The sequence below is a fragment of the Coturnix japonica genome, chromosome 1 (assembly GCF_054131305.1).
Source record: "Coturnix japonica strain WE chromosome 1, WE-NBRP24, whole genome shotgun sequence".
NCBI classification, from domain to species: domain Eukaryota; kingdom Metazoa; phylum Chordata; class Aves; order Galliformes; family Phasianidae; genus Coturnix; species Coturnix japonica.
Window position 1 is genome coordinate 22,068,968 of NC_140663.1, and position 12,534 is coordinate 22,081,501.

General features: G+C 43.6%; 1 long non-coding RNA gene across 1 annotated transcript; it reads right to left on the reverse strand.

The window, feature by feature from the left end:
• Positions 1-358: 358 nt before the first annotated feature.
• On the reverse strand, positions 359-8,003 carry LOC107309144 (uncharacterized). The gene is made up of 3 exons (XR_014939373.1): positions 7,600-8,003; positions 5,328-7,343; positions 359-4,971 (listed from the first exon to the last, which is right to left on the reverse strand). It is a non-coding gene; the product is annotated as an uncharacterized LOC107309144 (long non-coding RNA).
• Positions 8,004-12,534: the final 4,531 nt, after the last annotated feature.

Below are 12,534 nucleotides of genomic sequence, written 5' to 3' on the forward strand. Positions count from 1 at the left end.
CATCCCTTAGTTGGATTCTTAGTGAGAGATTCAGGCTCTTGTTTCTTCCCAGCAGACTGTGCTCAGTTATGTTGACCAGGAGATTTTTTCCATTACCTGGTACTAATAGCTCCAAAGTCCAAACAAGAAGATTACCTAAATCCAGCAAATGTGTACTAAATGGTAACACTAACAATTTAACAACAGAGTTATAAGCAGTAAGTTACTAAAGTCAAGTTGTCTCTCTTCCCTTAGTTTTCCCCTTAATGGTCTCATTAGTTTTTGTAGTTGAGTACAGCAGTTAATGGCCTCAGCTATAAATCTGGCAAAGCAAGGTTTTAAATCATCAAGGTAGATCTGTGCTACTGGTTTGTCTTGTTATTTTCCATGTTGACCTCTGCAGCCTTTATTTAGGTCATGGCTCCTTTAATTTTAACTGCTTCAGAGTCAGACAGGCAATATCTAATTCTGAAATATTAAATCTTAACCACATACACGACAGGTCAGTGCATGCTCCAGGCTCTACAAAATGATGAATAAAGGCTTTCCAGGCATGCAGTCAGTTAAAACTGATGATAAAAACAAGGTTTCATTTTATTTGTCTCTTGAAGCTCAAAACTTTACTATTTGGGTTTTATCAGCAGTCCAACGAGGGACAAAAAGTCCCTTTTAGAACACCCATCACCACCTCATGACTTGAGTGGGGAGCTTTATGCGGAGCAGTAAGGAAAAGCCTTACAAACCTTGAGGTTGACAGCAATTTGCTTGACACAAAGATCCTTCATTGCAATCTCAGGACCCACATACTGCCAAAATAATCGGATCTGTAATGGAGATTGCTGCCTTTTTTATTTCTTTTTTTCTTGACAGGTTTCACGTCTGATTCACTGGGGTGTTTATTGAGTTCAGGGGTGTTCAGCCAGTGTTCAGCTGGAGCAAAGCAGCCATGAATGATGCTCTCTGCACACGCAGTGCTGTAGCCACTAACACTTTATAATGTTGTCTGGAAATCTGGAAGAATGATTTAGTCAAACCGTGCTTCTATTTCATTTTTATTAAACCTGGCTCTCTGCCAGAGCTCCTGCCATTTTGAGCAGTGAACTTAGGCTGGAAGGTATTGCTTTCCTCTGAACATTTGTAACCTCTATTGATCTGCTCAGGTAAATGCAGAGCAAAAAGTCTTTCTTATTGATGGGGAAAATATTACTTCTTTGTTGTTTTTCAGTCCACAATCATCTGTCACATTCTGCTGGGTAAATCCCCTTAAGTACTATTCCTTGTTCTTGTTGGGTGGGATCCAGGTGCTTTTCCATACGGTGGAATTGAGACTCTGACTTATCAGCACTTTCTCCCTGTTTAACTTCTAAATACTCTCATTCTGCACAAATACAGCCTGCTGTATTGAAATGGGAGTATCTCTCTTTAGCTCAGGACCCCATGTCAACCTCTGGGCCCCTCATCCTCCTGCAGTGCCGAGGGGCTGAGCTGTGCCCTGGCAGCTGTGGGGTGCACATCATAGCTAACGACCTTTCAGTTCTGTTTTTCTGCCTAATGCTTGGCAACTCTAGTCCCCATATCTGACAGTTCCAGCAGAGTAAATAAATAATTGCCGTGCCTGTCACAAGCATCATGACCCAGTCGTGGCTCAGTGAAGTTCTCTCAGTGCCTCTGCCCCGCAAAAGCTGCGTTTTCAGTGCCCTTTTTGCTCCTGTGCCTTCTGAGGCAGAACAAGCTCCCAAGGTTTTCAGTCAGTGCGTGGCTGTCATGTTTCATTTTACCCGACACACATCAAGGTGATACCTTTGGCAAGTGCATTCTCCTATGCCATTTGTTGATTTCTACTTCCTAATTCCACCTACTGGGACCAAAACTGTGGCTACGTTGGCAATTCACTGTCCAGTTCCTGTGTCTAAACACAGTTTTTTAAAGTTATTAGCATTTATAGACCGGTGTCTATAAATGTGTGTGCATGAGTATGCATTCGCTTCTATTAATTGTTTATTCATCTCTGGGTGGAATGTCAGCTTGTTTGTGTGTATGTGTTTGCATACTGAGGGTAATATCATTTGTGCATCTGCATGCATGCAAGCAGGTTGTTATGTTCATCTCTTTGTATATAAGCTGTGCGATCCTGTCCAGGTTACATGGAGATAAGCTGATGATTTTCTCCTCGGCATGCAGCATTTATCTGTTTGCATGTTAGCATTTCCCAGCAGCTGCCATGTGAATCATGCATTATGTAAGGAAGGCAGCACTGCTTCCCAGTGGAGAACATTTATTTTAGGTTTTCATTTTCTGAAATGAATTTGAGACAGTGTTCTGCTATTTCAAAAGGAAAAAAATAATAGTATTGTTTTACCTAACTAAACTATTCATGTAGATTGGGAGCAACGTCATGCTTAGCACTTAACATTTCTGCATTTGGTGGGTGGAATCCATCTCATCTGTTGTTGGCAGTTTTAATATCCAGTTATTTAGTCATCTTGGCTCTTTCTGTATGTGCTGAAACCTAATATAGGTCTAGAGATGCCCTCCAAAGGTGCTCTACCCTATGGTAGATGCCTAAAGAAGTTGGCAAGACAGCTGTCTATGGACAGGTATTTGTTGTAGGTGCTGAATCTTGCTGGCCTTTGCTTTCCTGTTATATGGGGAGGGCTTACTCACCTCTTTATCTGATGAAGTGAGTCCTGGGACTCCAGGAAAGCAAAAATAGCTGAACTAAGCCTAGCAGTCTTTATGAGTTTCATGACCACAGTTTTCCTTGCAAGCAGGTTTTTCAAGCCTAGACATGGCTGGATGAAAAAGCATTAAAGGGAGTGGACTCAGTCATATGTGAACTATAAATGGCACAGGCATTTAATGGCATAGATCTGCAGAGAAGCTTCAGAAGACCGTGAACAAACCCCAGAGCCAATGAAATCCACTCCCTTCAAATTTGCAGGCTCACAGCCAATCCTACAGGTGAATGGCGATTATCTTGCAAATGATGAAGCTATCTGATCTTTAGTACAGAGGGAAGGCTGGCAGCTCATGTGTGTGTTGTGCTAGAACTGTTGTGCAAGTAAAAAAGACTCCAGTGCTGTAATAACCTGATGTAGAATTTAAAGCAGCTGTCCCCCAAGGAGCATGAAGATGGCGAGAGAAAACAGCAGGTCTCGGGAGATAAACGATGCCCAAATTTGGATAATTTTTCCTATTTGCCTTCTGATCTTCTGCAGTATTTGTGTAAAGAAGGACAGCAGTCTGAGGCAAACTCTGGTCCATTTTGCCCATTTTGTAGGTATTAGGATATAAACCAGACACAAATCTGCAATAAGCAAAACAATCATATGATTGTCATCCAGTGGAAGTGAACCTCAGTGGCTTTATACTAACAAAGAGGGTTTAGAAAATCAAACAGGATACTCAAATTTGTAGAAAAGGTTAAAAGAAGAGCTTTGCTTCTTATGGCCTTGATACTCTCTAGACAGTCTGTAACTTTATTGATCTGGGGAAGCACATTCATTTGTTTATCGAGCAGGAAGTGTTTCTATGAGTTGCTACTATACATAAAACATTATAGAAGTGGACTCTTTCTGCCTTCTAAACCCGTGTGTTCTGTGTTTGTGATAAATGAGGAACTGACTGTTTATCCTCATGAAGGGCACCCCAGAACGACACAACTGGGGGAAATAACTGCCAATATTTATTTTTAAGAGCTGAGAACCTTTATTTTCTTGTGAGAATTCACTGGACTATGGGTGGAATTGAATAGCTCCATGTTTTAACAGGAATGTTTTGGATTTGGCTGATTTTAGTATTCTAAATATGGAAATGTTTCAGATAAATGCATTTATTTTTAGGGCAGTAATGCCCAATTTGTCTCAGGCATGCCTCTTAGCTGCAGCTTTTCTTTATCCTCTCTGCCCCTTCTCCTCCATCACTGCATGACCCATGACTCCTCAGAGCCCCTGCCTTTGGAGATCTATTGTGCTATATTTCCTTATCTCTGAGCAGCACATCTCTTTTTGTCTGGGGCAAACCTGGGAGTAAAAAAAAGGGAATGAAGAAATCCAATAAACTTAGCAATTCTCTCTCTCCTGTTCTTCAGTCTCAGCAATGCTCCTGCTTTCACTTCTGTATCTTATCTTCCATGCTGTCATGCCTCGCTCAGAAGATTTGACTCATACGTTGGGAACTACTGCTTTTGGTGATGACTTGTTACTTTTTCTCTGCTGTTTATCATGTCTGAGCTAACTCGACAGCTTTCAGCTGCTGCCAGGTTGTCAACACTGGATCCAGCTGTTCCCATCGTACAGACCAAGTGTAGCAACAGCTTTCAGGGAGCAGCATCTGATAGCTTGTGTCTCCCTGCTCTTCTTCTGCACCAAACATGCCTCAGCCCTTTTCTCGAGGGATCTGGCTCCCTTTTTTCCCTTGCTCCTCAGTGACTGGGACTGCCAGCCTGGTAGTCTGTGGCGGTGCTGGTGTGGGGCCATGGCTTAAGGCAGAGCTGGAGTTCCTGCTTCCCATCTGGTTCCAAGCAGCTGGTGGGTGGTAACAAATGCCAGTGTACAATGGCAAGAGCCCGCTCCCGTTGTGTGTATGTGTTTGTGTCCTGTGCACCTCTGTGCTGGGCAGCTGCTTTCTTCTTCCTCCTAATGAGCATCTCCAGTGGCTCCCATAAAAATGCATTTTAGTGAGCATAGTAGCCTCCAAACAATGTTTTGCATTGCTGTGGCTTACATGCCAGTGTTGAAGTATCCAGATGAACAAAGCAGTTTAGCTAGAAATACATCCTATCTGCATTTTGCAGAGTGGTTGGGGTGAGATGCCAGCTGGATATCTTGATTACGAATCAGAAATGACCATAGTAATGTATAGCACAATTCAGTGCCTAAAACACAGCTGTGATATTTACCTCTGGTGTTTAATTATGAAGCGCAAGTACCTGAGAATGAAGCAGACTATCTGCATGGTGGTCTTTCTGTAAGGCTGTCATGTTCTCAAGCACTGGAAAAGTATCGTAAAATCAGTATGGTTGGAAAAGACCACTAAGATCACCTAGTCCAACCATCAACCCTTCCCCACAGCGCGCATTAAACCACGTCCCTCTGTGCTACATCTACTCATTTCTTGAGCATCCCCAGGGGCAGTGACTCCACCACCCCACTGGGCAGCCTGATCCAATACCTTACCACTCTTTCTGAGAAGAAACCTTTCCTAATATCCAGTCTTTCCTAGTATCTAGTGTCTGGAATTGTACAGCAAACCTACACAATGCAAACACATTCAAAACTTTCCTGATGGGATGTTTTCAAATAAAATGGAATATTTCATTCTAGGAACATGTTTGTTTGGATCCTTACCTAAGTAAAAGTGAGGATTCTGAAACTCGGTATAAGGAGGAAACAGCAACTATATCAAAGGCAGGGCATGTCTTTGATATCCCTGCCTGCTTGTGATTCTGAACAAGGCCTCTGTGACGTCTGACTTACCTCAAGGAAATGGAAGCAGCTTTCCAGCGCTTGCTCCTGCCCATCTGGCTGAGGGGCCTTGTGCTCCTGGCCAGGACCTCACATCCTGAGGGCTGCTGGCGTGTGGCATTTAACCAAGGAGAGCAGCTGCTGCTGGCTGCAGAGCCAATGCTTGCCCAGTCCCTGACTGCGAGCTTGTCATATAACCTAGCACCATAACAGAGATAATAACATTTGCCCTTCTTTAGAAATTACTTTGAGATCTGCCAAAGAAAAGAGCCTATTCAAATGCAAAGCCTGATCTTCTATTATTAATGGATGTTGTGCCAGAGTCGCCAATCTGCTCCTGATGCCCAAGTGCTGTGCTGAAAGCAGAATCTGCCTGCTTGATTTAGCCCAGCTGCCAAGCTGGGGCCTAGGGCTGTTTCACGATATTGGGAACAACACGAAGCAACCAGATGTCAACCAGCAACAACTCAAGCTTGCAGTCCCTGCCTGTAGCCCTCTAAAACACAAGCAAATGTGCAACTGCCTACAGCTGGCTGCCAGCAGTATTGCTTTTGCACCTCCTGGCACTGGGCTCCTCAGAGAATCAGTTGTTCATGTGAAAAATGGTGATTACCAGGAAAACTACCACCCCCTGTGGGGATAATTTTTTACCGTGCCACAGGACTTCTAGGGGTGGCAGCTCTGCGCTGGGACAGGGAATACAACACAGGGCTAGGCCAGCTCTGCTTGGTACATTGCCATCACTGCAGCACTGCCTGGCAAAACCCCAGGCAAAATTCCAGGGAAGATAGGGAGAAAAAACCAAGTAACCCTTCAAACAGAGAGTCTTTCTCTGGCTTGGTTTCTATACTAGTGCCGGGTGGGAGATGGGTCTGTCTAGTGTGTGCTGTGCCTTCTTCTGCCTGCACTCTGCTGGTGCAAAGAGCCCTGTGGTTTCAGTCATTGCTGGATCCATACTCGCTGTCCCTGGAGGGGAGCGTTATGAGATTACTTCCCCCTCCTTACAGTAACAGATGGCTCTCAGAAATGCTTCGATTAGGGTAAAAGCAGAGAGCACATTTCCACTGATCGAGTACTCAACAAACATTTGTTCTGCAGATGAAATGGACGCTCAAGGAGCTTTGCTTCCCACTATGTTACAGCCTGTTTATTCTGATTTCTCGCCTTCAGCACGTATGGAAATATTTCTTTATTCCAAGCAACGTGCAAGCAGGTGTGTCACAGCAGGCGCATAGCTGACCCCCTTTAAGCTATTGGGGCCGTGTGTGGAGGTGCTCTGGTGCAATGAGAACAGCGCGGTAAGGGATGAAGCGGGACCCGCGGCGCCCCGTTCCTGCTGCTGCCCGCTCTGCCCAGCAGGTGGCGGCCGCGCCGCGCCCTCAAGGCCTCACTGCGGTTCCGCGCGTTGTCGTGTAGGGTAGCAAATAAAATATACACAAAGCGGTCTTTTCCTCATCAGCACTCTGCGCTCAGCCTCCCCACATGGTGCTCTCTGTGCTGAACTGCCCCAAACTGCGCCCGCAGTGGCTGCACATTCACCCCCTAGGTGATCAGTGCCTCAGGGAAAGCGAGGTGGCAGCTCGTTCCTGTGGGCCTCATTGGAGAGCCTAATTTTCAGCTGGCTCAGATCTGTATCATTCACTACGTGTTAAAAGAGGACAGCCTTCCTCTGCCGGCTGACACCTTGTAGTGATGTGCTCCCCCACTTTGGGGTGGGATTTTCCTTGGCTTATTTCAGTTTCCATTGAAGTAACTTGGAAAATTCCAATGGTTTTGGTGGAAATGGGCTCAAATAATCTGGGATTCTCGGAAGTGCTCTTCCTTTCCAAGAAACATCTTTCTTTGGAGATCCAGAGGGCTCCATCTTTCACAGAACTCTAATGCTTCTTTGATTTGGTGCTGAAAATACATGATATCAGAAGAAAAGCACAGCATCAGTGAGATTATACCCTGAGATCCCTACTCAAAGAGATTAAATTGCACAGCATTTAAATATCTTGCATTAATATTTTTTGTCCTTTGTTTCATTTCTTTGTCTAACATTTGGAATTTACTGAACGGCACGAGCTACCCTTGTATTAATTCCTTGTCTTCAAGGAGCTGGCATACACAGTGAATTTGGCTCACTATTTAAATACAGATTTCTACTACTTACTAGCAAATCCTGGAGCTGTAAACACTTCTTCGGTTTTTATATCTCTGCAGCATTGCCGTGACTTGACAGAACCACTCAGACAGCAAAGCTATTTTCGGGTGTCCCTCTGGTCAGTAGGGAAAAATGTTCCCCTTGCAGAAGAAAACTGTTTCTCTTCTGCATGAGTCACAATTCTGCTTGTATGCGCACAGCGAAAGATTTCCAGCTTCTCAGGCTTTGCTGGCATTCAGGGTAGCTTTCAGCCCGCCAAGATTCACATGTGGAAACTAAATATGGTCATAGGGTTACACTCCCATTTTTTGCCCATTACTCAGGCCCCTGCATGGTGTATTTTGGTGCCTACTCCCTTTCTGCCACTCTGCATCTCCCTCTGTGGTGTTAGTTAACTCTGTGGTTAAAGCTAGTGAGATTTTAGACAGCACCAGTTACAAACAAGCAGTGTGTTCCATGCTCTGCTGAGCAGTGCCATATAAACGAATGAGCCAGTGTTAATCCTGGGAGGGAAGCTGAAGCCTTGGTACCTTTGTGAAGCTCCATGCTAGAAGAGGCCACTTGGAATCTGCTCCAGCTTGAGCTGCAGTCATTGCCACAGCTCCCATGGCAGAGCCTGCCAGAAATAGAAAAGCAAGAGGGAGGGAACACGTTGTGTTGTTTTTATGTTGTTTGGGTTTGTTTTTTTGTTTTTGTTTCCCTGAAACAAATCAGCTCGTATATTTTCAGCAACAAGAAGTCAGAGGGACATTTTTATAATTATATACAACACTCAGAATGATTCTGATGTCACGGGAACCAGAAAAATGCATCCTAAATTATACCACGTTTCACTAGGGAGGTTAATCAGTGAGCCAAGGCGAGTTTAAGTTCCTGTGAGTGTGTTTGACCCCTGCTTGGGGCCAGTCTGTGTCCCTCAGCTACACAGTGATACAGTGACAGCTCTCAGGTGCTGGCTCCATCCCATTGGCCTTCCTGGGGAGATCTTGTCCCCACCTCATGGGCTTTGTGGACCTGCTGGAAGCATCAAGGATCCTGATTGTGTGCTTTGGGCCGGGCTTTGACTTCCTCAACCGCTTTCTCTATTCTTCCCATAGAATCATAGGATCATGGAATGGCTTAGGTTGGTAGGAACTTTAAAGACCACTCTGTTCCAACATTGTGCTATGGTCAGGGCTGCCACCCATCACCTCAGGCTGCCTGGGGCCCCATCCAGCCTGGCCTTGGGTGCCTCCACGGATGGGGTACTCACAGCTTCTCTGGGCAGCTGTGCCACTGCCTCACCACACTCTGAGTAAAGAATTTTCTGCTTGACATCCAACCTGAATTTCCTTTCTTTTAAGTTTAAAGCTATTCACCCTTCTCCCATCACTATCTGACCATGTAAAATTTGGTCCTTCTTGCTTGTAAGTTCCCTTCAACTACTGTAAGGTAATGAGATCTCACCAGAACCTTCTCTTCTTCAAGCTGAACAAGCCCAGAAGTCTTAGTGCTATGCAGAGACTTAGAAGTTGGAGCCTTTGCCATCACAGAGGTAACATTTGCTTTATTTCCAGTTTCCACCTTCAGCCTCCATTGTGAGTTCATTACATGGATGATGAAAGCACTGCGAACAAAAGTATCTACAAATGAGGCCCATTTTCAGCAAGGCCTTTACATAGTGACACCTGCATAAATTCTCCCAGCAAATTAAATGAGCCCACATACATGCTTGGTTAAGTCGGACTTATGTTCTGGCTGGATTACAGTTGTGCTTGGGAGATACTTCATTAGCTGATGATTTACTGCTACACTGCACAACCTCCATATGACTTTGTGGCTTGCTGCAGTATTTCTTTTGGAAACCAAACCCATGGTTGCTAAACAATAGCTGTGGCAATGACATGAATTAGTGGGCTTGAACTAGAAGAATTTGACAAAAAATATTGCAAACTTTTTTAGATTGTGATTAATCTTTTGTGCAATTTTTGTGTTTAACTGTGAATAAGTTTCTTGTAACTGAAACACACACAAAATGATTATAACTTTAATTGAGTAAATAGAGATTATTTCCTGGAGAGATTCCACATGCTGGAAAACCACAGTGTTTTGAGTTTAAATTTATATCAGATTCACCACGATCACATCACTGCTCTGTGGCTTCCAAGGGGTTTCTGTGGCAGAACTGGCTTCAGCTTCACTCCTAGGTTTGTGTAACACAGACTTTAGAGGGATGATGGTCTCAGTGTTGGAAGAGGTTTGAACTAAAAAAGCTTTATTTCTGCCAGACATTATGAAGTGTTTTTATTTCTGTGAAGTGCATAAATATTTATTCTGGAAACAGAATTGTTCTGTGAGAACTATCCCACTTCATGCCCTTTTTCAAGATTATTGAGCTGTCTTTAGAAATATTCAGATATGCCTTATACCAATTATTTGCACCTGTTACATTTCTTATGCAGAATTAAGTCACTGCTTCTTTCACAAAGCTCCTAAGGGGCTGACATTCTACCTTAGAATATCACCTGGTTGTATATATGTAGCCGAACATGGTATTGCGTGCCATCAAAAGGGATCAACACAGCCACTCATATAGACTGCAGCCATCCACATAGCCTTGATTGATAGGAGAATGATTATTTCTTTAGATAAAAGTGTTATTTCTCGACTTGCTTTCAGCAATATTTGTGCCTGGTAACCCAGCAGGACAGCTGAGCTGTTGGGAACAATTCAAAATCTGCATTTGACACACTGCTCATTGGGCCCCTGCAAGTAATATCATACTCTGAAAGTGTTGAGTCTTGTACTGATGTCATTGTCTGATGGACGTTTGGAAAGACAGTATGACAGAGCAATACAATGGCTCTCTAGTAACTGGGAGTTGATTTTGTTGAGGCTTCCTGCATATGGAATAAAGGCCTTTTGCTTCTAGATGGTGTTTGTAAACAGAGACAAAAATGAATGTAAGCTCCATCTGAGAGAAGGTTCTGAAATAGTGTTAAACAGGGAGGAAGGTAAGTAGAGCCATAATATCATAACATTATAGAATAGTTTGAGTTGGGAGGGACCCTTAAAGGTCATCTAATCCAACTTCTCAACGAACAGGGACATCTACAATAAGTACAGATTACATCAGTAGGTCCAGCCTAACCTTGAATGTCTCCAAGGAGGAGAAAATCCACCATCTCTCTGGGCAAGTATGAGTGATATTTTTGGGTAGTATTTCTATCATATTTGTCTACATGGCTTTTTGGAAGCACACTGTGGATATAGGGAGAGAAGATCAGAGATCAGAAGGGATCAGGACAAGGACTTTAAGCCTTCTGCAGAATTGTAGACCTCGTTCTGCAGACTTTGTGATGAGCTAACATGGAGGTAGTTTCAGAGGGAGAAAAATACCTTGAGATAAAGCTTCTGAGGAGAGAAGCAGGGCTCTGTAAACTCATATGTCTACTGAAACAAGTATGGTAAAGCCAAACCTATGCAAGCCCAATCTTCTAAGTAACAAATGCTACTTATCAACAGAGTCAGTGTTCAGCTTCCCTGGGTCTCAGGGTGGGGCTTCAACCCAGAGGCTTTTGCTAATACGGAGAAGAATCCCTGTGTGCATGAGCCCTGTTTTCATTGCTGTCAACAACACGGCTGCTTTGAGTTTCAGACCTCGTTAATCCATGAATCAACAGGATATAGACAACTAAGAATTTTTTTTTTCTTATGTTGGATGACTACCCACCAGCAGTTGACCATAGTATTGTTTCAAACTAAAAGCGTTAGTCCCTCAGCCAGGAAGGAATAAATTGATGAACTGAGAAACCCAACTGTTTTGAAGAGCTCTGTGGCAGAAAGTCTCTCACTGAAAAGCTGGGCAGTGCTGTCTGTAACCTATTAGTGCTGGATGTGGCATCTGGTTGGGCTGTGCTGCATGGCTTTCTTCAAAGGGTACTTGTTAGGGATTCACATAGAAATTCTACCGTGACTACAGAAAAGATGCTTCAAAGACACTCAAATGCAGAACAGAAGAAGTAAACCTGCTACAGTCTGACAGAAACAGCTCCAGCTTTTTGTTCCTAGACATATTTGTTTCATGGAATTCCTTGGAATTCAATTTCAGAAAATCAGCACTGATGAAATAGGCAGAATTGTAGCTGTTTCCAAATATAGTTGGATCATTGTCTAATAGGGGAGTAACAACAACTACTCTTGTTGAAAGAAGATAGCTGAATTGACAGAAGCCCGTAACAGCTGAATCAGAGTCTACATATAATGAAATAAAGAGATAAAATGCTGCACAAGCCAGAAGATGAAAAGTCAGGACCTGACAAAATGTGAACAAACCTTGAGGGTGCTTGTCTAAACATACAGGAGTTAACACACTTTTTTTTTTTTTCAGTTGTCATTTGCAATTATGGAGCTATTTGTAGTCCTACAACAAACCTTGCCTACACTGGAGGATTTCTGTCAGTGAGATAAAACTGATCTATAAAATAAGTAGTCTGCAAAGGCAGTGCGTGCTGACTGCACGGAATACACACACTGTGTTGCCCACCAGCATATTCAAGTTCAGTGCTGGGACTGCATGTAGTCTTTCTTGTGTCCTGATGGCTGCTGGCAGCTTGAGGTGGTACTCCAGCCTCAGGGATGGGAAGCAGTTTGCAGGCTCAGTTGTCCACCCAGCTGGGCTCATGTTGTGAGAGTCCAGTAGTACATAACAGGTGCAAGGTAAGTCATCAGCTGATTTATCAGTACATGTAAACCTAGCTCTGTGTGACTGTATCCAGGGTCATTTTCCTACAAGGTGAGTAACACTTAAGAAATCTGCACATCCTAATGACACCTTAGTGCCCTGATTACTCCTGTATCTACTAGTACTTAACTCTGCACAGCTCATATTTGCTCTCCTGTGTGATTCACTTCTAGATCAGAATGTACTTACAAAATATAACAGGTAGAAACTGGAGGAAGGCA